Raw genomic sequence first — 24,068 nt, 5'->3', positions numbered from 1 at the left:
TTTTAACCACACCCACTGCATGCCCACTCGTTCATGGGCTTGCCTTTCAAAAATCCTTTGTTATCATTGGTAAAAGCTTTACGTTTGTCCCTCCTTGGGACAGTTTTGTTACTGCCTTGGCCATCGACCCTGTTACATGAATAATTGCACGTTTGTCGGTACGTTTGACTGTGAGTTATCTTCTTTTACTTTTTGTGTCTCTCCTTTGCGCTCATGGCAGTGGTGGGTCTTTGAATCGGCCCGCTTATGTCACCTGTTTTACTTTTCATTTTTTCAATTTATGTGGCAAGAAAGTCAAGTTAGGAATTTACAATGCTAGCAGCTCTAACTCGAGCAAACACGAGACCCTTGCATTGCAAATGCTTCTATTGCATTACCTGGATCTCTAGTTACCCCTGGTGATGCAGCATGATGTGGGGTGTTCCATTGCTAGTTCATCTTTCTTGATAATGACAACCTGGAAGACTATGCAGAGTTGTGAGTTGGCTGTGGAGAGGTTGCATCAGTCAGTATTACTGTTGTATGGTTCAGTGTATGTGACTGTGTTGTCGCTATCCCATGAGGTGGCCACCTCACTCTAGGCCAGTGTTTACCAAACTGTGGGTCGCAAGCCGATTTTTGGTGGGCCCTGAATGTCCAAGTGATAAATAAAGATGCCTTTAAATTCTGTGTTTATTGTGTCACATTTGCTGCACTTCAAAGATAGAGGACAAATTTCAGCTTATCTCAAAATGCTATATTTTTTTTAACAATGTGATTTGTGTTTACAAACTCTTCGCACTTTAAGTCAGAGAAAGAAAAGCAAAGTGAATTATGTGACAGTCTTGCTGGGGTACAAAGAGTGTGAAAGAAAAGGATGTAGTATGTCATCTTTTTGTAACACACAACAAAACATAAATACCTTTAAATGAACTGCACAGATTCAACAGTCAAGAAATAAAAAGTGAAGCACATTTTTCTGTAAAATTCTGAAACTGTGATGGAAGCAAAGATTTAATACGATCAAAATAAATCAAGACACTTTACTTTGTGATGCACAAATGATGCATATTCACTGAAACCCGATTTCCACACATTATCGTTTGAGTGTGATATAGTTTTATCAGTGACAGTATGTCTGCACAAATTTAGTGGACATTTCAATTTAAAATGTGCGGTCTGTAAATGACAGTGCACTGCACACAATGCTTCACTTACATTGAAAATTGCCAGCCTCATGCCAATTAACGGTAGGTGTATTGCGAAAGTTTGGCATTCTGAAAATGGGTTGTGGTTCTAAAAAGTTTGGGAAGCACTACTCTTGGCCAGTGGTTCCCAACCTGTGGTCCGGGGACCCCTGGGGGTCTGTGAAGCCTCCTCAGGCGGTCTGCGACTACTTAGAAAATTAAATAATATTAACAGATTAGGTCCCCAGCTTTCAGTAGTGACTCAGTGGGGGGGGGGGGGAATTCCAATAATGATTCAGTGGGTCTCCTCAGGTTCCAGTAATGATAAGGTGGGGGTCCACAGACATCAAAAGGTTGGGAACCACTGCTCTAGGCTATTGTAGACTCTGCTCCAGTCCTGAATCTTTCACCTACAAATCATTAATTTCAGGGGTATTAGTCTGATTAGCTCAATGAAAGCAAAGAAGACTGCAACATCCAGAAAGCATTAGGCTATCACACAAAAGACAAGGGCTGGAAATACTCTGTAATAGCCTGTCGGGAGGTGGTCACCCTATTGACATTTGATGAGGTGGTCTGCTCTACGAAATGCACCATGCAGGGGATCCATGGTGGGAATCGGAAAAGGCAATGTGGGCTTATGCCCTGCAAACAACGGCCTTCAGGATTTATTGTGATATTACACATTGGAAAGCGAGACACACGAGAGAGGCCATCCCTCCTCGTGGTCTGCGAGATCTGTGACTCAGCATTAGGACAGAGAGCAGCTCAGGACATGAGGCCATCATGTTGATAGCTCTTTTATCAGACCTTGGACCAGTTTCATTGATTACCTCGGGACTCACAGAACATTCATGGCTTTTTTTCTCTCCACTGCTTGTCCTCTGAGTCAGCATCTATGCCATATGCAGCACTTAATTAAAAACCCAAAGAAAGGATTAGGACAGAGAGAATGCCTTCAGGACACCTCAATGGAAGATCCCTGGAACTGAAGTGGTTGCTGATGACCAGGAAATGTGCTGGTGGTTTGTTGCTGGTGAGGCAGAGAAGTAAAGGTGTTACTGAAAAGTCCTTGTGTTTTATGTGTGACTGGTTGAGGAGAAGGTATTAGTAACATGTTTTACTGTTTAAATCTTCTCAGCCTTTTCAGTGTTTTTGGTATTTTGTCAGGAGTGAAGCAAGCTGTTTTTTGAGATAAACAGAATCTAATTCTTAAACAAGCATCTGTTACTAAGATGTTAAGTAAAGACCGGTATGCTGCCTGTAGTTGTCAGGTTTTAAGCATTATGTCTTCGCTAAGCCTTCCACCTATGTACAGTCAATAACATGCAGATCAGGGGTGTTAGATGCCAGGAGGTCTTTTTTGCACAAGCCAGATCTCGCACACATAGGGCCTCATTATGAGTTAGGCAGGTGGTGGAGGCCTCCCGCCAAACACCTTTGGTCGGAAGACCGCAACTCCGGTCTTCCGCCCGCAGGCCCTATCACGAGTTTCCCACTGGGCCAGCGGGCGGAAACAGCATTTCTGCCCAGCGGGAAACTCACCACAACATTGCCGCCGGATCGATTATGAGCCAGCAGCAATGTTGTGGTGCATTGGGTGCAACAGCACCCGTCACACTTTTCACTGCCTGTAAATGAGACAGTGAAAAGCGTGACAGGGCTGCCCATGGAAGCCCCTGCACTGCCCATGCCAAGTGCATGGGCAGTGCAGGGGGCCCCATGTGGCCCCCGTCTCTGTCAGCCTTTGCATGGTGGTGGAACCGCCAGGCAAAAGCTGGCAGACACAGGTGTCGTAATCAAGCAGCTCTGCCCTGGCGGATTAAGACCGCCGGCACCACCAGGCCATCAGCCAGCCCAAAAGTGACGTGACGGCAGGCCGACCATGGCACTTTTGGCACGGTCGTAATGTGGAGGTCAGACCACCACTTTGGCGGCAGTCTGACCGCCGCACTCGTAATGAGGGCCATAGTCATGCAAGGTCAGTGCTTTGTGTTTAGTTGAGTTCAGTTGTTGTTACAACTAGTCAGTGGCAAGTTTGAATCAGAGCGTGGTTGTTCGGTTCATCCTTTCAAGATTCTGAAATGTCAAAGAGAAGAAGGAATCTTGCTTCTAACCAGAAGGTTTAATAATATCAGCCATATTAAAGATGAACTTGCAGAAGACTGCATAGAAAAGGGCCCTCATCACATAACCACCACAGTTTACATTTTCAATGTAGCTTTCTTTGAAAAATAAATATATACAGGTGCAGGTGAACAGTGGCTTCATTCCAACATGTCCACCACCTGTGGTGTCCTCCGCAAGATCTGCTCTCCCCACATATCTCGGTCTGTCCTAGAACAAAGTCAATACAAGGTCACATGTACGAACATTTGGAATTGCGAGTTCCTAATTGCGACTCCATGCTAATCGTAATTAGGAAATCACAATTTCTAATGTTCAAGACTCTTTTGAGTTTCATTTGTGATTCCAAGTGGGTCGCAAATAGACCTACCTTATTAATATTCATAAGGTTGGTCTCTGTGTGTGACCCACTGGGAAACTCACAGGGATGGTTGCCTGCTGGGGTCAGCAGACCACCATGTCTGTGATTGCTTTTCAATAAAGCAATCTTTTTATTTTTAAATGCAGCCTGTTTTTCTTAAAGGAAAATGGGATGCGTTTAAAAGTTTAAAAAATAAAATAAAAAGCTTACCACCAATTTAAAATTGTCTGCAGTCTTCTGTGGACCGCCAGGTCGGAGATAAACATCTCCAGCCCAGCGGTTCATACCGCCATGGAGGTATGAGTGGAGATGTGGCGGGTTGGCAGCAGCCAACCTGCCACACTCATAATGTAGCGGTATACACTGCCAGCCTGTTGGCGGTGATTCCGCCACATTAACCCAAAAGACCGCCAGGGTCAAAATGAGGGCCTATATCTCTTAACCAATCACTCTCATCTGTTTGTCTATTCCTGAACACGAGTTATTAATGGGACACCTGGGTTGTTCAAGGTATTTTAACACCTATAAGACCCCAGATGTGAAAATATCAAAAGTGCTCCCTGGAACATGGTTGAGCCCATCCTGGTTTTTAGGGACAAGGCAGTGGCATAACAAAGGTCCCCGCAGCCCCTGCGTTTCCGGCGGCCCGTGCTCCAGGGGGCCCCCTCACCACAGTACACTGTGCACAGCAAGCCCCTATCTGTGTCCAGGGGCCCACTCCAGGTACTTTGCAAGGGGGCCCGCTCAAGTTTTGTTACACCACTGGGACCAGGTTGAGACCAGATGATGAAGCATGCCACTACTAGAGTGGATGAGTGACCATTTTCCATTTCTGGGTATGGGATACCCTTTTGTGTTGCAGTATATTAATTAGGGACACTGTATCTCCTATGTATACAAACGTCTCTCTCCCCTTCGCGAGACGTGGTTTGTTAGCCACTTGCTAGGGTTACTTTGTTTGGAGAAGTTTTGTGGAGCCATAAGAAATAAAGAGGGTGCCAGATTGCAACAAATGACAACAAAACACGTTGCTCATAGAGAGTTGATGAATCTGAATGACAAAATGTTGTTTTGTTCTGAGCTCCTAAAATAATGCCACAGGATATTTAAGTATGCCAGATTGTTAATTCCCAAGGTCACACAGTGTGTTCATGGTTACATTGGAAATATGACTGGCAGATAGGAGCCTACTAGGCCAAATAGTCTTTCTAGGCGCTATAAACGATGCAGGTGGAGCTGTGCCAAACACACAAAAGGTGAAAGATAATTCTTGCACGTAGTCTGGAGCACTGGCAATCACCAAAGCTGCCAACATAGCGCCTACCGGCAAAAGGATAGACTCATTTACCTGCCCACCGTGCCAACGAAGGCACGGTAACTAAGAACAAATGGACCAAGCCTTTATGGTGACTTGGAAGCCACCCGAATGCATTTCCCAAAAAGTTAATTGCTAAATTTGCATCTTTTAGGATTAACGTGTCTGCTTCCTTCATTACTCTAATTGGAAGCAATGTTCCCTCTGTTCGCAGACCTCTCATTAGATTAGGCCTGTAATTTGATGCCATGTTGCTTTGCCTCGGCTGGCACGCGCTCTCCTCTCCTGACAAACAAGGCCGCGCGCGGGGGCACCTCTGTGGGCACACTGGGCCGAGCAGCACCGGCGCACAGTGAACTCTGGGGCGGGGGGCTGCGCGTGGGCGGGCAGGACGGCATCCTCTCAGATCAGCACCAACAGCGGGTACATTAATTAAGGGCATTGCTGATGCTGGCAGTGCCGTGAGTTGGGTTTGTTTGACGTCACGCGCAGTCTGCGGCCTTCCCTGGGGCACGAGGACTTACGGTTTCCGGTCATCTTTATAGCAGGGTCTTATATTAAAGACACTTCCATCGCCTGTCGACACACCCTATTGCTCCCCTTTGGGAAAAGCATCTTACAGTCCCTGATCCAACCAGTCGATGTCAGGGTAATTATTGTGCCTCCTACAGTGACCTGTGCCAGGGCAACTGGAATTATGCGGCAGTGGAGGGTGACAAATTATCGACAGTTTTGAGTTAGCTATGCGGCATGAAAACGCAAATTATGCGGCATGATGCGGCAAGTGAGTAAGGCAACATAGAGATCTCATCTCCAAACGTGCATGCAACCTACAGATTTACGTTCACTTCTTATGGGCTGGCCCAACCTTATATTCCTCTAGGATTATTTAAAATTTGGGGTGGTAGTTCTTATTTACAGCGCCACAAACATGCAGCAGCAAGTTCTAAACATAAACAAGCTTTATAAGTAGCAATGGCGCCAAATAAAATGTACTTTTGTAGGGCCTGCTATGCAAAAAGCCACTATTGCTTTTTCAGTTTTCTCGATTTCTGATTTACTTTGCGAGAGTGAAGCTGTTACGACGAGGAGGTGTCCAGGTACAGAGAGGTCTGGGAAAACTGCAGGAAAGGACAGAAGTCCTAGCTGGTGTTTCATCTTACTTAAGCCGATAACACGAAGACCATAGAGCTGGCTGATGGCAACAATTTGCCCCTTATGCAGCTACATAGCTGACCTGCTACTTATCGTGCTATCCATTTACAAGATGTTGGTAGTATACAAATGATTTTGCCATTGGGGCACCCCCAAATATTTGGTTTCCATTGTATAAATTAGCATACACTAACACAAATAATGCTCCTTCGCAAGCACATATCTGCAGGCCACTGAGGGTTGAATTTGCAACTGAATTTCCCTGGACACCAGCAAACGCTCCCCATGCAATCCTGGTGTGGCTCTCATGCTATGCCTAGCATGAGAGCAGCATCAGGATTGGTCTGAGTGGCTCGGTTTGCCGCTCAGACAGTGCACTGGGGTCTGTGCAGTTTCTCTAGCCTGGCTGTGCAACACAGCCGAGTTGGAGAAACCTAAGTGCGCATGTCAGTTTGGCTGGCCTAAAATGGCTAGCTAAACTGACATGTGCACTTAGTGCATTTCACTCCTCCTCCCCCCTCCCAACCTCGCCCCTTCCTGCACATGTTGACTGAGCCAATCATCTAGCATTGAAATATTTCACAGCCCTAAACTTGGATCTCAAAAATGGCTCACACAGTATGCATGAATATGTGACACCTATGCAATCTTATTACACATTTCCCTGATGCACACATGACTGTGCACGGCATCGAGTATCCTGTGACATGATTGGAGCACATCTCTGGCCCTCACACATGAGATGTTTATATGTATGTGGGATTTGTATAGTGCAAGCCTAGCTGGAAGGCAGTAGAACGCTTACAGTGGCATGCCAATCATCGCATAAAGGCAGTGGCATAACAAAGGCCCCCGCAGCCCCTGCAGTGTGGGGGGGCGAGCTCCAGGGGTCCTCCTCAGCACAGTACACTGTGCACGGGTGGCAGGCCACCGACTGGGTCCAGGAGGGAACCCCCCCCTAGAGGTACTTTGCAGAGGGGCCCCTTAAGTTTCATTACACCACTGCACAAAGGACACGCTCTACTAATGCACTTTCCAACTAAGCATGCGTGACAGGGCTTGAAGTCCTTTTACAAGGACACAGTGCTTCAAGACCACACTGCTGGTAGGTGTACACTCTACACACAGCAGTTAACAATTACAACACCACACGGGCCCTGCAGTCCAAATTTAACATAGGCAATCAGGGGCAGGAGTTAATTTAAAGTACTCTAGACTCCTCAAGTATAAATGCTGGTCTTAATTAGCAATACATGAGGTTTTCTCATCTTGCACTGAAATATACACGTGTTGCCAAGTTTCACATTTTGTCCACATCTGTCGTGTGGATTAAATCATACACAACAGCAGTCCTAACATTTCCTGCTAAACACATATTTGCAAGAGAGATGTCCCGATCCCTCTCCCCTCTGATTCTGTCCTTCCGGTGTTTTCATGGCCTCCACAGTCACTCCTCAGTTCTTTCACTGCCCACCACTGCAATTCCTCACTTGGGCTCCCATCCTTTATCCCAGCGCTGCCATCTGTCCCAGTACCTGCTTGCTTGGGCAGCACAAAATGAGTGAAGGAATTATTCAATAAATTTCAGTCTCTAGGCCACATTTCACTCTATTGTTTATAGTTGTCTCTGAGATTATAAACATGGGCCAACCACATACAAAGGGAAAAGCGCCCTCACCAAAGTAGGGGGGCGCGGCCCGTTAGGGGTCGGGGCCTCCGAGGCCCAAGGCTCACTCCCCCTTTCTTCGCACCAGAGGTGCGCAGTGCTGGCCGGACTTCCGCCCCGCGCCTCGCGAGGCCTTGGGGCGGAAGTACAGCAGGGGGCCAGACGCCACCGCAATCCGGTGGGGGGCTATTTAAGAGCCCCCCCCAAGAAGGCTAGTCCTTCTTTACCTTTTTGCGGCGGCCGGATTCACGCGGGAGCCCGCGATTGACCCACCCACCCTCTCCTTTTGTTAAGCTGTGAAGTGTGGTTTAGCGGAAATTGAGATATAAATGTGACTAGAAACAACAGGGGGGGTCCCCAAGGTGGGGCCCCCGGGAGGACACCTGGGATAGGATCCTGAAGTTCTGAGCCAACCAGCGGATGTACACACCAGATCAGGGGGTAAGAGAGCTCCAAGCTCTTGGCCGCCCCGTTACACCCCGAGTCTGATTGGTGTTTGGAGGGGGGGCGGAACCCGAAACATGAGGACAAGGTACGGTGTAGTCAGGGTAACCGCCCCTCCTAGGGATACAGGTGATAGATGGGTCACCTGTGTGGTCCAATGGTGGTTCAGGACAGGAAGGGATCCTGTCAGATTTGATTTATGGTCACTAAACTCTCATGACATATAAATATAAATGTTTGTGGAATGAATAACTTTCTACACTTGTTATAACTAATTTTGTTTTAAAAGTTATAAGATGTTTTGAAATGTTTTAATAATAAAAACCACTTCCAACGAGTTAAGTTTGTCGGTCTGTGTATTTCTGGTGGGGGGAGTGTGGGCCGTCTGGAGGCCTCCGGATCCTATCAGTAATGCCATTTTACCAAAACAGACTCAAGCTGGTACTGCCAAGCCACATGCCACGTGAATGGGTACACAAGCTGCACCAGACCAGTTTTGACCTTGTACCACAGAAGGGAGGTACAGCTTAAATCACATAGGAGAACAGGGTCATTGCCCACATGCGGGCACAGTTCTTCCAAGGAGTCATACTTACTTATAGAGCACATAAAGTGATGGACTTAATGCTTGAATTAATTGCCCCCGGTAACCATGATGCGTCTCATTCCATTTAGGCGCCATAGCTCATCTGTGCCATTGCAGCCAGGGACCAGCCACATCTTCCCCATCTCCCAAAAGGCCCTGCTTGCTCCACTCATTCCTGAGCGAGGATGGCTGTAGACATCACTGGTCCTAGTTCGTCTTAAACCGCAGTGATTTCAAGCTTTTTTCAGAAAAATGACACTGAGAGGAATGGGGGTAGGCTGTGTTGGGGGGCTCTTCCAGCAAACCTCTAACTTCCATCACTCTACAGACCATCCTCTTTAATAAGAATCACACCGAGGTTTGTCCTGGATAAAGCCAGGGCCTTGAGACACAGGGTAGATTGTTGTGGACTGGGGGGGAGGGGGGGGGTGCACTAGGCGGGGAAGGTTCCAGCCATCTCATCGCACATTAAATGTTCTTCCTGCAACTTTTACTAGGAGGGAATTCCTCATTCCAAGGATGCAGCCAGCCTCTGTCCTGACGCATGCGTCTTAGGAAGGATTTGCAGTGCAATCTCCTGTTTTAGGAAGGATTTGCAGTGCAATCTCCTGTACTGTCAGTGCACTGTTATCACTGCTTGGATCTTCAACGACAGATTTGCCTAGGATGAATGAATTTGTACGAGAAACTAGTATTTCAGATATAATTGTTTTCTATAGTGCTTCATACTACATGTATGCCCTTTAAAGCACTACAAGTAACAGATGTCATTCATACCATTTTTATGGTGGTCACTTACCAACCTCAGAAGGATGGAAGTCTGACTCTGCCTTCCTCGCATTCAAAGTCATCACGAGTCTTGAGCCTTGAGCCTGCTTGTGTCAGTGTCGGGTGTTCAGCTCACTGAGCCATCTCGCTCAAGTATTGCTGCCTTCAGTTGCCGAGCTCCGTTGCTTCCACAATTCAGTGGTGAGAGGCATGTTTTACAGTTGTTTGAAATTATCGTAAAGTCTACCTAGTCTTGTTTAGGGCAGATGTGCAGTACAAGAATGTAGAGGCAGATGTGTAAACTATGCAATATATAGGTCTGGACTACTTCTCCCAGACGTTTTCTCCCTCAGGTATCTACCTAGCGATGGAAAGTATAGAATCCGGAGACCGCCAGACAGCCCTCACCCCCCCACCAGCTATACGCAGACCGACAGACTTACTTGTTGGAAGAAGATTTTATTACAACATTTTTTTTGTTATTCTCTTCACATCAAATCATAAATCACTCCACTTAAAACTTCAGTAATATTTACAAAACATGAGATACAAATTAGTAATCATAAATCTTTATCTGACAGGATCCCTTCCTGTCCTGAACCACGATCGGACCACACAAGTGAACCGTACCTCACCTGTATCACTACGAGGGGCGGTTACCCTGACTACACCGTTCCTTGTCCCCACGCTCAGGGTTCCCTCCCCTCCAAACACCAATCTGTCTCGGGTGCAACAGGGCGGCCAGGAGCGGGAGCCCCATGGCCCCACCAGCGATCTGGGCTCCCTTACCCCTTAATCTAGTGTGTACATCCGCAGGTTGGCTCAGGACTTCAGGATCCTATCCCTGGTGTTCTCCCGGGGCCCCAGCCTTGGGGACCCCTCTGTTGTTTCTGGTCACTTTAGTACCTCACTTTCCACTTATACCTTTCTTCACAACCTAAATTAAAGGAGAGGGTGGGTGGGACATCTGCGTGCCGCCCCCGCAAGCTCCAGCCGCTGCGCCACCGAAAGAAGAAGGTCGAGCCTTCTTGGGGGGGCACTCAAATAGCCCCCCACCGGTATGCGGCGGCTAGAACTGGCTAGCGGCTAACGCAGCAGCTACGTACCCTCTTCACCTGACTTCCACCCTCACGCCTCGTGAGGTGTGAGGGTGGAAGTCGCAGGCCAGACCACCACACAGCTAGTGCGGAGGGGATCGTCGGGCCTCGGCGGCCCCTTCTCCTAATGCGCCGCGCACCCCCATGTTGGGTGGGCGCTTTACCCAAGGATGTTGGGGGGGCTATTATTTAAAGAAATTGTCCCTCTTGTACACATGTCCACATGCAGATCTGCTCCACTCCTGTTTGTAATTTCTTCCTGGAGTACTGGAGTGGCTGCCTATAGAGGTGTAGCCATCATTGGTGCAGCAGGTTCAGTGGCACCAGGACGCAGAGTCCTAAGGGTCCCATTGAACTCTGACAAATTGTGTGTTCTACTAACCTAACAGGCGTGAAAGGGGCCATTTTCTTCGCTTGCGCCAGGGCCCGTGGGATCCTTGCTGCACTGATGCCCATGTTCTTAACAAAGCGCTTTATGCAATGAGCTGCTGGTTGTCCTTCGTAAATCCAGGCCAGCGCTCCTAAATGCACTAATGCATGCGGCTGCCACCCATCACTGGCACCAGCCACACTTTCCTACACGCCCCCAACTCCCCCAGAGTTCAATAACCGCCCCAGGCACCTGCTGGACGCAAGATGCTTCAGAATAATTCTGTGTATTGCCTAGGGCAGTCCAGACAACATGCCCGAACACCTGCGTCAAAAACCTAAGAAAGTGGGCGCTGCCTGTGCGCCTAGAAGCTAAAGAGGTGGGCGGTTCCAACTGCAGCAAGGCCCTGAAACAGGCCTTCTCCAGAACTGGCCCCAAACTAAGAAACTCGTTTGCACTCTCCCTCAGCAAAGCGCCTAGTGTCAACATTTTCAAATGAGTTTAAAAGTTTTCTGACACTGAGGGAGCTGAAGACGTTCAGTTTGTGGACCCTACCATGCTTCAAGTCGCCTCATATTGTATTTAACATGTGAATGGTGTCAGATGAATGGTGCTTGTTGCCTTAAATCATAATATACGTCACCCTTTTTGGATGAGCCGCTGCTCCCGGACTCAACTAGGGGTTTATATGCCTCACTGACAGTTGTGCTTGTCTGGTGTTTGTTTGTGCCTCTTCCTCCGGTCCCATCTGGCTGAGTTACATGGCTAGATTTTTTATGTTCTTCATTCATCGCAATTTTTATTTATGTGTTTGACCCCTGGAAGTAAATCTTTTATTCAGTGTGATGCACTGTTCGACCTTGCTCTATGCAGCACGGCGGGACATTTTTGTCTACTTTTGTAAATGTTTATAGAGCGCTCCGAAGCCCCTGAGACCTGGTCGGCGCTTTTGAAAACAGTGAAAATAAACATCTGTGCGGTGTTCATGTACATTGGTGACCAAACGAGCAGTTTCGTTCCTCTACTCCTGCTGATAAGCAGTGCCTACATTGAGTCGGGGTAATAGGAAATGCAGAATTATGGTGTTTAAATGCCTGGCCCATGTTAAACGTATTTCTAATACAGAGAACGGTCCTTCCTACACACGTTCTGTGAAAACTGTGCAGTTTGGATCCCTTCCTCACATTTCCTGCACCATTTATTCCCTTTCCACTGAGGTGTAACTTCGGTGCTTGAATAAGAGTGAAGTGCATTCTTGAACACCCGAAATTATTTCTGTACCTAATCACATCTTCTGTCTGTCCCTCTGAATATGGCCACTTTCCTCAAAGTCAAAATTATTGTGTTCGGTGCATTGCGCATGTGTAGGCCTCACCTACGGGAAAATGTTACACTTCTGTGTTTGTTTGTGGATGGAGCGTGATGTTGCATATGTTCTGTACTTTGCATAAATGTTGCACATGAAAACGTTTGATTTCTGGGATGCATCAGGATCGCGCGTTCTAGGTTGAGCAGTTGCAGAAGGTGTTCATATTGCACAAATATACATTTGAAGGCCCTTACGGAGTTTGGGCGTTGCTGCGCAGCCCTATGCTATAGTGAAAGGGAAGGAATCAATCAGTTTTTGTAAAGCGCAGCTACTCACTTGTGAGGGTCTCAAGGCGCTGGGAGGAGGAATGTACAGTATTTATGCAATTTGGTGCGTTCCCGTCGTTTCCCACTGTCCTGGCATGGTTTTGGCTCCCTAGTGCCAAGGTTTGCGTGGCCGCATAGATATGATTGAGAGGTTTGCAACGCTAGAGCGTGAAGTGACGCGTTCAACAAGCCTCTCATAAATGTGCCCCGAAATATCTCAGAATGAATGTATATTTTGATGGCAGCAGAGCCCCAAACCTCAAAGAGGCAATTACTGCCCTGCGTTTCTGAGTACTGTTGTCAGCAAAACTTACACCCACCTGGAGATATTCCTAGTTAATATTTCGCACTGGAAATGCACAAAACAAAGGGCGCAGATTCTTAGCTGCACCTGGGCTCTCTTTTGTGAATCGCGCATGCGCTCTGGTGTGTTCTGTGCACTGGCCAAACCCGTAAGTCCCGGATTGATAAACCCTGTTTCTGGGGTCTTACCATGATGGGCGCTGCTGCCCCAGTACAGAGCTGAGCGCCTGTTTTTATGCGCAAACAGTGTGACGAGACAATTTATTTAACCCTCTTAGAGAGTGGGCGGGGTTTGCCTGTTTCTGAGCTGTGCTGTCTAAAATAATTCACTGATGCCCTGATTATGAGTGGGTGGTGTTTTCTGACCCCTGCCTAAGAGGTCGGAATTACGATTTGGGTGTTTTTAACCACCCAGTTGTTACAGGGTGCAATAAATACCTCACCCTTCATTACATTTTGGCAGGTCAAATGTATAATATTTACCGTACCATACGGATTAGGGTGCTGTGTGCCCCAAAACCTGCATGTTATTCCCAAAACGTGTGATAGGGGTTACTTATCACAAACGGAAAATCACGTACCTTTGGGTATCCGGTGCGATAGATATTACGTAGGTTCTAATGTACTTGGTACCAGGACCTAATTCAGAGCAATATCAGGTAAACTAATTGAGTTTGCAGACGGCAGGCGCGTAAACACAGGAGCCCTGTGCGGAGCCCACCACACAGGACCTGTTCTATTTTGTTAATTACACATCATGTACGCAAGTGTTTGTGTGCATTAATTACACACATGCAAGCTTCACTTGTGTACATACATTTCACACTTGTTTCTGTTTTGTGAGTTAAGTCTAAGGTTCGCATGCATTGTATAAATTGCACAAATGACAGTCTCACTTGAATTAATGACACATCTGTCCTCTTGTGTGAATACCGTGTATAGAAGTCCGGGTCCAATATGGATTTTCCGTCCATATATTTGACTTAAAACGATAGGAAACAGCATGTGAATTGGGCCCTTTGTGTTTCAGCTTTCACTAATCCCCGAAAAGCCCCATCAAAGTTTGTACTTTAGACCTATTAACCCACAAACCTCAGCTCTAACTGTGCGGACAGCCCGACTGCCAACATTTGGGAACACTTTGGGGGTGGGGGGGAGGGGTACGGGCGGGAGAAGAAAGAATTTAGATTTTCTTTTTAATCAATTTAAACAAGGAGTACGTTTTATTAAGATAACGATAGATAGAAATTGACTACAATCAACAGCCTTGTCTCTCGAAGGGGAGCAGACACATGGGGGGGTCAAGCTAGGGGGGGTTTCTCAGCAGCGTAAACAGCTGCTGAGATCTGATCACGTTAGGGGCATGAATGGACGAGGAGACATGCAGGTGAGCGAGAGGGGTGTACCTGTTAATGCCAGCACTGTGAGAGGCTCCTAGGAATCCCACCAGGAGTGTGCGGATCCCCTCCAGGGCCGGGGGGTGGGGGGGCTTCATAGAGAGCAGAGCGGAGGGCAGGCCTGCAGCGGGCCTGACCTGTGGGTTGCTTTCTGAAAGCCAAAGGAATGCGAGTTGGGATTTAAGGAATGTGAAAGCGCTGCCAGGGCAGCGAGGCTGGGAGTGGATTGAACTAACTCCCCCATTTCACCCAGAGGATGGTTTTCCTTCATTCAGGAATGTCTAAAGAGCTAAAAAGCTACTCTCAAATAATATCAATAGGATATAGATAAAACACATCATTCAAATATATCAAAAAACATCGAATAGTCCTGTATGTCTACTAAGATATAAGCAAATACATATACATATTAAATGACTATATGTCCAATTTAGGGCTACATTTAATTACGAATTTCAATTGATAAAAATATAACGTTATCACTTCTCAAAATATTTTATTTCTTAAATACCTAATTTATAAAAAAATGCTACATATCACAAATGAAGACTACAACATGAACTCAATCACACCACATTCATACTACAATAGGGTATATTAGTACAAACAGAAAAAAAGAAAAAAGAAAAAAAGGAATGAATACTCTTAATTACAAAGAATTCCTAAAAGACTCACATATGAATGAACATACATGTCCATATACATATACAAATTGATAAAATACAATATCTAACATTACTCAAATCACAAAATAGATGCAATAGGAACCCGAATCCTACGCGCGTTTCGGTGATCTTCTCTCGATGAGGCCACCTTCATCAGGGCAGTTCCCAACAGTCTAATCAAATATTGTGGTAGACCCAAAGACAGGACGATCAGACCACATTGTAGATTATATTCTGGATTCTCATCAAATTGATGGGTGATATCTAATGCAAGCAGACATATAAATATCATGTAAATAGCAATCTTGAAATGTGGAACTCCTGAAAACCATGGCCCAAAAACTTATAAACTTTAATAGCATGCTACTAACACCAGAATTATATAGAAACTAGAGCCAAAGTTGAATAGATATAAACAGATGTGCCAATAAGTATAGATAAGTGACTCATGCTATCAATATAGTGAAAAGAAGCAACCAACCAAGTGGTGACAGAAAAACACATAAATAATAATGATTAAAGATGACTAAAAACCAGAAAGGGTGCAAATAACGCCTACAGCGATCATGAGACCCGACTTCTCTGACAGCCATGCGTTTAGATGTTACTAGTGACCTGTGTGTTCTGCAGGTCACTATTCAACCATGCGTCATAGTGAATTTGACAAACCGCGTCACTCTGTTAGTTTATAACCAATTCTCAAATAAATAATTAGTTCCCAGATGCTAAATTGCCATTACAAATACCTGCAAATTAGCTGATATATAGTATCTCACAAATGGAGACTCATCTCTAATGAGCAGATGGAAACCCTTCGTAGGGTAAGATATAATTGCCAATAGAAGAATCTTTATAAGGGCTATGGAACAAAACAAAAGTGTAATTAAGAAGAATGTAATTAAAAAGAACTGTATATAAACGTTAGTTTAAAACCAAGAAGTCCCCTTTCTCTTCTAGTACCTTATGTATACAGAGGAACTCCTTAGCATAAACCATTCATCCGAAGGATATCTCTTGCCACATGCCTTTATAAAAGTGTTCGCTGTACGAGCTAATAGAAAAAAAGTACATAAGAAAAAAGGTTCCTTCGATACTCTAAAGCATTGCTTCTTACCAAATGGAATGATGAGCCGGAATACACTCGTCACCTTGGAACCGGATTGAATAGATTCACTTCGTTCCTAGTGGAACCGCCGGTCAAACGCGGTCCCTTTATTCATTTGACTACACTTTAGCCGGGAAACACGTTCAAGAAGTCGAACGTTCACGGAGGGGCCCGAGATTTTGTGTTCTCAAAAGCAGCGCCATCTTAGAATGGAGTTCTTTTTAATGTAAAGCTTGATAAATAACGCACACGGTAGCACAGGCATAAAAAAAATAGCTTTGGGTACACGTAGAGTTGTATATCTACAAACAGGTAATACTCAGTACAAGAGCAATAAGGCTCAAGTGGACCAACCTCAAGGGGAGAAAAAAAGTTTATATTCAGCCATACAAAAAGATTCCATAGTATGGCAACTGTCTATACAAACTGAGAAGCAGAATGCTTATCCAGCCCACCCTATACTTCCTAACTAAATCCCACGAATGTGAAAGACTCAACAATATTTACAAGAATAGATGAATACCAACAGTATCTTGCAAGGCTGGGAAAAACAGCCATTTCAAAGTTCGAATCAAATATTAGTTACAGGAAGGGTAAAAGCAAAATTTAGGCCGTAGCATTCTCCCACGGAGTATGTTCATTCAGGCCTTTATTACATATGTCTAGGGTAAAAATCCAATATACTTCTCGTTTTCTTCTTACCTTACTAGCGTCTCATCCTCCTGCTAGTCGTATCTTTTCCAAAATTGTCCATGTTGCGTCTTCTGTCTTATGTCCCATATCACGCCAATGTGAGACTAAAGGAGCTCCCTCCCTATTATTGCGTATATTGGACATATGTTCTAATATCCTTAATCTCATTTCTCTTCCTGTCTCTCCAACATAACCCAAAGGGCAAGGACAGCAAATCAGATATACACAGTTCGTTGTCCTACAATTAGTCATGTCAAAAAGATTATATTTTTTCCGATTCCACTGTAGGTTATCCCCTATAATTGCTCCTAGACATGCCTTGCAGGTTCCACACTTATGGTTACCTTTTATTGGTTGATCCCCTCTAATGGATTTTTGACAAAAATCCCTCTCTTTAGGTAACCTGGCTCTAACCAATTTGTTACAAATGTTTTGATTTTTTCTGAACGCAAATAAGGGGCGTTCAATTGTTGGCAGATCTTGATCACTATTCAGTATATGCCAGTTGGTCGGAAAAAAAAATCTGATTTTTTCATTCAGATTGGAATGTTGCAACACACACACCATCTGAGGTTTGGGATCTTTGTTTAATTTTTCGAACAAACTGTCTCTATTGTAGTATTTTGCTCTTTTATAGGATTCCCTTATTATTCTTTTCGGGTATCCTCGTAGTAAGAGCTTCTGTTGTAAAATGTCAGCATGATATTCATAATCTCGTAGATTGGTACAATTCCTGCGAATACGTAGAAACTGGCTGAAAGGTATTCCCTGTTTCTGACTCCTCGGATGGAAACTGTCAAAATGTAATATAGTATTCTTGGCAGTAGGTTTTGTTTTCCTTCATTCAGGCCCTGGGCTCCCAAGGCAGACTCCACACCCTGCTCAGCTCAACAATCAACATTACCCAGAAAACCTCACAGTTTGGGACACCTTTAGACATCAAACAGTTCCTTCTTACGTGGGAGATTCTGGTAGAGCCAATATGTGTTGTAGTCATCTCACATGCCTTATCTCTGGAGGGTGTTTGCTTTCCAGAGAGGATTTTGATCTCTTGAAGTCTGCTGGTGTCAGTGGCATATGGAAACTTGAGGGGGGCCCTCTGCAAAGTACCTGGAGGGGGCCTCCTGCCCCTTGACCCAGTCAGGAGCCTGCCACCAATGCATGGGGTACTGTGCTAAGGCCGCTCCCCCCCCCTCGAGCTTGGCCCCCCTGCACCACGGACGCTGCGGGGGCTTTGTTACACCACTAGGTGGGGTATGTCAGTCACTGGTAAGGTGGAAGCTTTGGTTGACCTTGTGATGTTTGCCCGCCTTTGTTGGTTTATTCCCGAGCTTTGGGTATTGTCCCTGGCTCTCCCTGCCTAGTATCGTTTGCTATAAGGGTGACTGATATGTGCGGTCGGTTTCTAGGTGCCTGCTCGTGTCTGCCCCTGTGTGTCTGATATTGAATGCTAATCTCTTGGTGTTTGGTATTTTCCACCTGTGTCAGTGTTTTCTACATGCGGGTGTCTGATACTGCCAGTTGTGATGGTGTTTGTTGACTTCTTAGTATCTTACAGTAGGTTGTGGTCTAAAGCTACTACTGATAGCAATAGAAGGTATTTAGATGACTGGTAATCTTTGTCTTTTACCACCTAATGCTGTCTACTTCTCCCTGGGTGCTTGGTGTATCCATTGAGTTTGGGTCTCGTTCAAGGGCCTTTGAGTGCGTGGAAGTGATGGTTCATTTTAGAACTTACGATATGGTTCATTGTAACCTATGCATATGATGGCCATTTAAGTCTGGTGATTGCCAGGGTCCCTTAATCTTTAAGCGGCTGATGTCCTTCAAGATCTCATTGTGGTTGATGTCTCCTTGTGATTATTTGCCTTTGGATATCAACAGTGGTGGCTAGCTTGTATTTACAGTGGCAGGGTGGGCAAAATGCAGGGTGGTGCAATAATAACATTTTTAGAAATGTCACTTACCATCCTGAATTGCTGTGTGGCATTCTTCTCATCTCTCTTAGGTGCTCCAACGCGGGACCCAGGAAACTGCACTAACCAATCCTGGTGCTGCTTTGAAGGGAGCGGCCTCTTTCAGTGCTCTTAAGAGCGCTGGAGGCCTGTGCTTTCTCTAACCCAGCTAAGACAGCTAGGTTAGAAAAGTTTAAAATGCACATATCTGCCTGGCTGGCTGTCACAAGACAGACGGCCAAAGGGACATGCGCACTTTAAACATAAGTGCAGAGCTCCCTGCTGCCACTCAGCAGCAATTGCCCCGCCCCATCCTGACGCTATTCCGCTCTCATGGAGGCGCCGCTGCGGCATATCAAATAGCCTCTGTTAACCTTTCAGTTCCTTTTAGTGTCTGTTGTTTTTTTCGGTGTACAGTTGTATTTAGTGGTTGTTGGGTTTCAGATAATCGTATATTTTCAGTTGATAGTTGGTGTTGGTTTATTTTGTTGGACTTTGGGTGCCCTGTACTGACCATGATTGCCTAACTGTGTATCTAATAATGCGTGTTAGAATATTTGCAGGACATGTTTTGGGATGCACAATTGTTTATTGGCCAGTGCGTCAAGTTGTATTTCTTGCACGTCACCTGATCACCTTCTCACCAAATATCATTTTACCACCTTACTACAAGGTGCTATTGTTAACAAAAGGGCATTTGTAATCCACTTTAGAAGTCTGATTGAATCTAATGTGATGGCAACTTGAAAGCCACAGGTTGCATCCATTTTATTACAGTAGGCACATACATCCAGCAAGGTATTTTATGGGCATAGGTTGCTAGCTGACTTTCTAGTAATTGAAGTAGATAAAACAGAATAACGAGTTCCACTCCCTCTGCACAGGCTGGTGCATAAGCTACAGGGCACAGGATTGAATTCCAGTGTAGCATTTTACCTAGTTTTCCTTCTGGTGTTGATAGAATGAGAGCTGCGGTGCCAGGTTAAACCCTGTGTGTTGGGTTGTCATGGGTGTAATAAATTCTCTAAGTAAAATGATGGTGTTATTTGCCTATGCGATACTGATCCAGCAAACATTGCATTCATTCATTGAATGACTCTCACGAAGAATGCACCTTGACGTCCACATGTAAAACAGAAACAATTGTTCCATCTGTATTCCAGGCATACAATCAGCATCGGTCCTTGTTGCATCTATCATACACATTATAACCATAAAGTCACAACTGCTGAACCTCTAGTCACTGGATTGATGCTCAGCATATAGAATCTATATAACACGAAGCTCCAATGCTGTATTCCAATGATAATTAGCCTTATTTAATCACCCTACCTCTGGAAAAGTACCATCCTTTTCCCACGTTTGAACATTCCTGTGAACATCCGGGCCATGTCGGATCCCATTCCCATAGTTCCAAGTTTATTCCTTCAGGGTTGAGGTTCACCAACTTCCCAGCTTGACCAAAGCGTGTGATACTGGACCAATCCAATCACCTTCCTGTACCTCGGTTCCCCCCTATGATCAGTCGTTTTTTTGAGCCAAAGACAAGGCGGACACTTGTTCTCTCTGGGGCTTGCATACCCTCTTGGCTTGGATCCATTGTAGACTTCGCTGCAGTCGTTTGTGCGAGACATGGCCACTGGAAGAACGAGGACCAGTTCAAAGATATGTCTGCAGAAGGTGTAGTCTGCCCCGGTTACACCACAGGTGATGGAGAACATTCCTGATTACTTTGTGGCTTGCCGGATGAAAGCCAAACAGGGTTGAATTTTACTCCTACATATTTTACCTTGCCTGCGGGGGCTGGAAGAGTTCACAGCAAGTGGCCAGTCAAACAATAATGCTGAAGCGGTTGGAAATCCTGAGAGCATGATCTGTTTCGCTCATCGAGGCAGAGCCACTTCTGACGAATCTGCTGAGATATGAGTGAGACAGGCAGTCTTATGGTGTCTTTGCTGCTGAGGTTCTTGGGGGTCTTCCTGTGCAGCGGGATGTCGTTTGTGTCCAGTTGAACTATATTATGGTTGCAGATAATATTCTGCAACTCAACCATGTAGGACAACATGTATAGTGTATGGAACAAAAGTTGAGAACAGGAGTGACATACATTAGTTCAGGGTTCTGCAAAGTCGGTCCTGGAGTGCCGGGTCCATGCCAGATTTTTAGCATATCCTCATTTATAAAAATGTAGAATTCTGAAACATCTTGTTTATAAATGTGGATATGCAAAAAATCTGGCATGAACCCGGCTCCCCAGGACCGACTTTGCAGAACCCTGCATTAGTTTACTGTTCTGATTGACACATAACACTAGCCAGAGCAGTGCCAGTAGCAAACAAATTGAAGGGAAGACAAGAAGGCCTTGTGTTGTCTAAAGCAACGCAGACGAAGTGAGCGTCACAAATACATCAGTTTTGAGGGTTAATTCAGTCCACTGTGGGGTAGCACTGAACACGGTGAGTGGTAAACAGAGGCTGCTATTGGCAAACAGCATGCCTACAACTCATGTGTGGCACCCTTAGCAGACCTGCTCTTCTAGCCAGCAGGGACTTGTAGGGAAAGTGAAACTCCAAGTTCTAGAATGCAGCATGCAGATGGCTGGAAAGCCTGGACTGGCTGAAAGTGTTATGTATGACATGGAGCCACGCGGCAACTTTTTAGGCATAAAGCAGTGGGGGGACTCCAGGAGGTCTTGTTCGGCCTCAAAACCTGCTCCCTGCTCTGGTGTACCAACAGAGGAGGTCGTCTTAAGACGTATGACTGTAACTAGTTCCAGGAGGGATGGGTGGGGTGAAAAACATATATTTTCTTGCAGCAGGATGAGGGGGGGTAGAGGCTGTGCGTGGAGGCCCCAGGTATAGCAGAAAAAAATAACACATTTTGGTTGATGGACGATTTTTAAAATGCACAATCAAAAGATTGAGTGCACCTCAAAGACCTGTCACTTTGACTCAGAGAACAGCATCATATCCTGGATGGAAGGGCAAACGATGGAGGACACAAAAAATACATGATATTCTTTTAGGAAGGTAATAAATCCCCCACAAAATTCCTGGCACAAAAATATTGAAAATTGAGATTAATATGTTTTTTGATCTTCCACCAAAGATCACTGCATGCTTCATAATGTGCTTAAGAAAGAATGTTTTACATTTACTGCTTCCACTCTTCAATATTGGAAAATTTGAGTGAAATCATTACAAACCACAAACCATGTAGTGAAGTCCCCCTTGGTACTACTGCTAGGATTACACAAATCAGCACACACAGCAGTTCCTAAATTAGATGCAGTACATTTATTTCATCTGCAGTGCAGGAGTATAATATGCGAAATGCATGAAGGTCATCTCTCTCTACGCGTTAGTGGTGAAGATCTGCAACTAAAGATGGAGGTTGTTCCGGGTAAGATGATCCCTGTTGTCTGTATTTTACACAAAAAGCAAACAAGAAAAGTGGTTTTAAAGCTTGCACTAATATCAACCGCTGGTCACTTTTGATGGGTCCGATTGCACTTTAGTCCCTGGTTGCTTGCTTGCCCTGTCACCTCTAGAAAAGATCCATCCATCTGCAAATCATTCTTGGCTCTGCCCCAGATGTGGCAGCCTGACACAATGCTAGGTCATGTCCTCTCTAGGGGACCACAAGTAGCCACACGTTATTTGGTCTTGTAGGACCCAGACAGTATGGGGCGGTGTGAGTTCAATGCACAGTGGCTGAGAGTAATTCAGTAGTTCCACCCACCACTTTTTGTTTTTCTCAGGAATTCATCTTAAGTGGCACAGGTATCGCAGAAGTGTGTCCTAGATCTCACTTTGCTAGGACTCGAGCTGCAGGTCGTGCATTATTGCGCACATCAAGTGGGATTTTACATAGTTTCTTCTCGCATTTTCTACATTGGGCATACCTACCGTTTGAAGTGCAGCTGATAAAATGATTTACCCACATCAAAGCATTTTTGCTCAAGTGCCAAAGTCAGCATTAGAACTCAAGTCTCAGGGCTGAGAAGGTAGCAGTTAAACCACTAAACCACATTGCCGCTTTCTTCTCTGATAGTGATCAGAAATGGAGCTTTGCCAATGTTAGGTTTGCATTTTACCTATGCTCTCTGCCCTGGGAGGTCTTGATGGGTTGTGATGCAAAGGCTCAACCGTGATGAAGTTTCCTTGTTTTCACTTTGGGAGGGAGTAACCAAGGACCACATCAAGGCGTCTTTTGAAGAATCTGGGGTTCAGCATGAGCTGTGCCTCTTTGCGCGAGACCTTTAAGTTATATATCTGTGGGAGTGGGGATATGGAACTGAGATTTGGAGGTGCAACTTTCTTGCCTCAACCATGTATGGTTTGGATGCAAATATGACTGTGCTCTAGTTAAAAGAACTGAAAGTCTTAAATATTATAAGACATCTGAAATAATAGGCACAAGAGGGGGATCTTAGCAATTGCCAAATCTCTGTGTAGATTTATTTACCATACAATAGTGAAATGTAGGGTGACTGAGCCGGTCAGGCTTTGACCTGGTTGACTGCATGTGTGGGGGACCATGTATTTCATAGTGCCTCGGTGGGAGGGCCATAGGTTCATAGACCAGTCTGGTATTAAAGACCTATTTAAGAACTGCTAGATGATCCTGTAACAATGTCAACGATGATGGAACTAACACTCTGGTTTATTCCTTGGCGTATGTTCTGTGGATCAACTAAAGTAAACCAGTGGTGTTTTTTGGGGGAAGGAAGTGACCAGACAGGAAGTTTTTGAGGCTGTAAAGACCATAGTAGGAAGCAGGACACAGGAATGGCTGGCCTGGATTCAATTTTAGGGTGGTGCCTTCTGAGGTGTTTTACCCATGTTCACAAGGGATGCATTTATCAGCAAACTTTGAAGAATGACAAGGGCACAAGCACACGGAAGTCTCGAAGAAGTGGTATTAGATTTTGTTTGATCAAACAAGGCTTTTCTGTACATAAATGGCATGCAGAGTGTCAGGGGGGGTGGCTGGTGTTGGAAGATGGGGGGCAGATGCACTGGAGAACATGATTATGTCCCTAGATGCTGAAAAAGCATTTGACTCCTTAGGATGGACTGGTTGCATAATGTCATGTGCCAGTGTCACAGGATGGGGTGAACAACATGTTCTTGGAAGCAGGGACAGCTGTTCGTTCTCTCTAACCTTGACTGCTCTAGGAATAGCGCCCGTGTGAATCCTGGTAAAGCAGAACCATTCTCGGTTACAATTGACCTATGTACCAAAGGTGCCAGAAAGC

At 45.4% G+C, this 24,068-nt stretch overlaps 1 protein-coding gene across 2 annotated transcripts in view; it reads left to right on the top strand.

Annotated features, from left to right (window-relative positions):
- Positions 1-24,068, top strand: part of RBMS3 (RNA binding motif single stranded interacting protein 3) — a 1,236,319-nt gene that overhangs the window by 109,791 nt on the left and 1,102,460 nt on the right. The gene's annotated exons all lie outside the window — the stretch shown is intronic.

Source organism: Pleurodeles waltl, chromosome 10, assembly GCF_031143425.1.
Source record: "Pleurodeles waltl isolate 20211129_DDA chromosome 10, aPleWal1.hap1.20221129, whole genome shotgun sequence".
Classification (NCBI taxonomy): domain Eukaryota; kingdom Metazoa; phylum Chordata; class Amphibia; order Caudata; family Salamandridae; genus Pleurodeles; species Pleurodeles waltl.
This window is presented reverse-complemented; position numbering and strand designations above follow the sequence as displayed.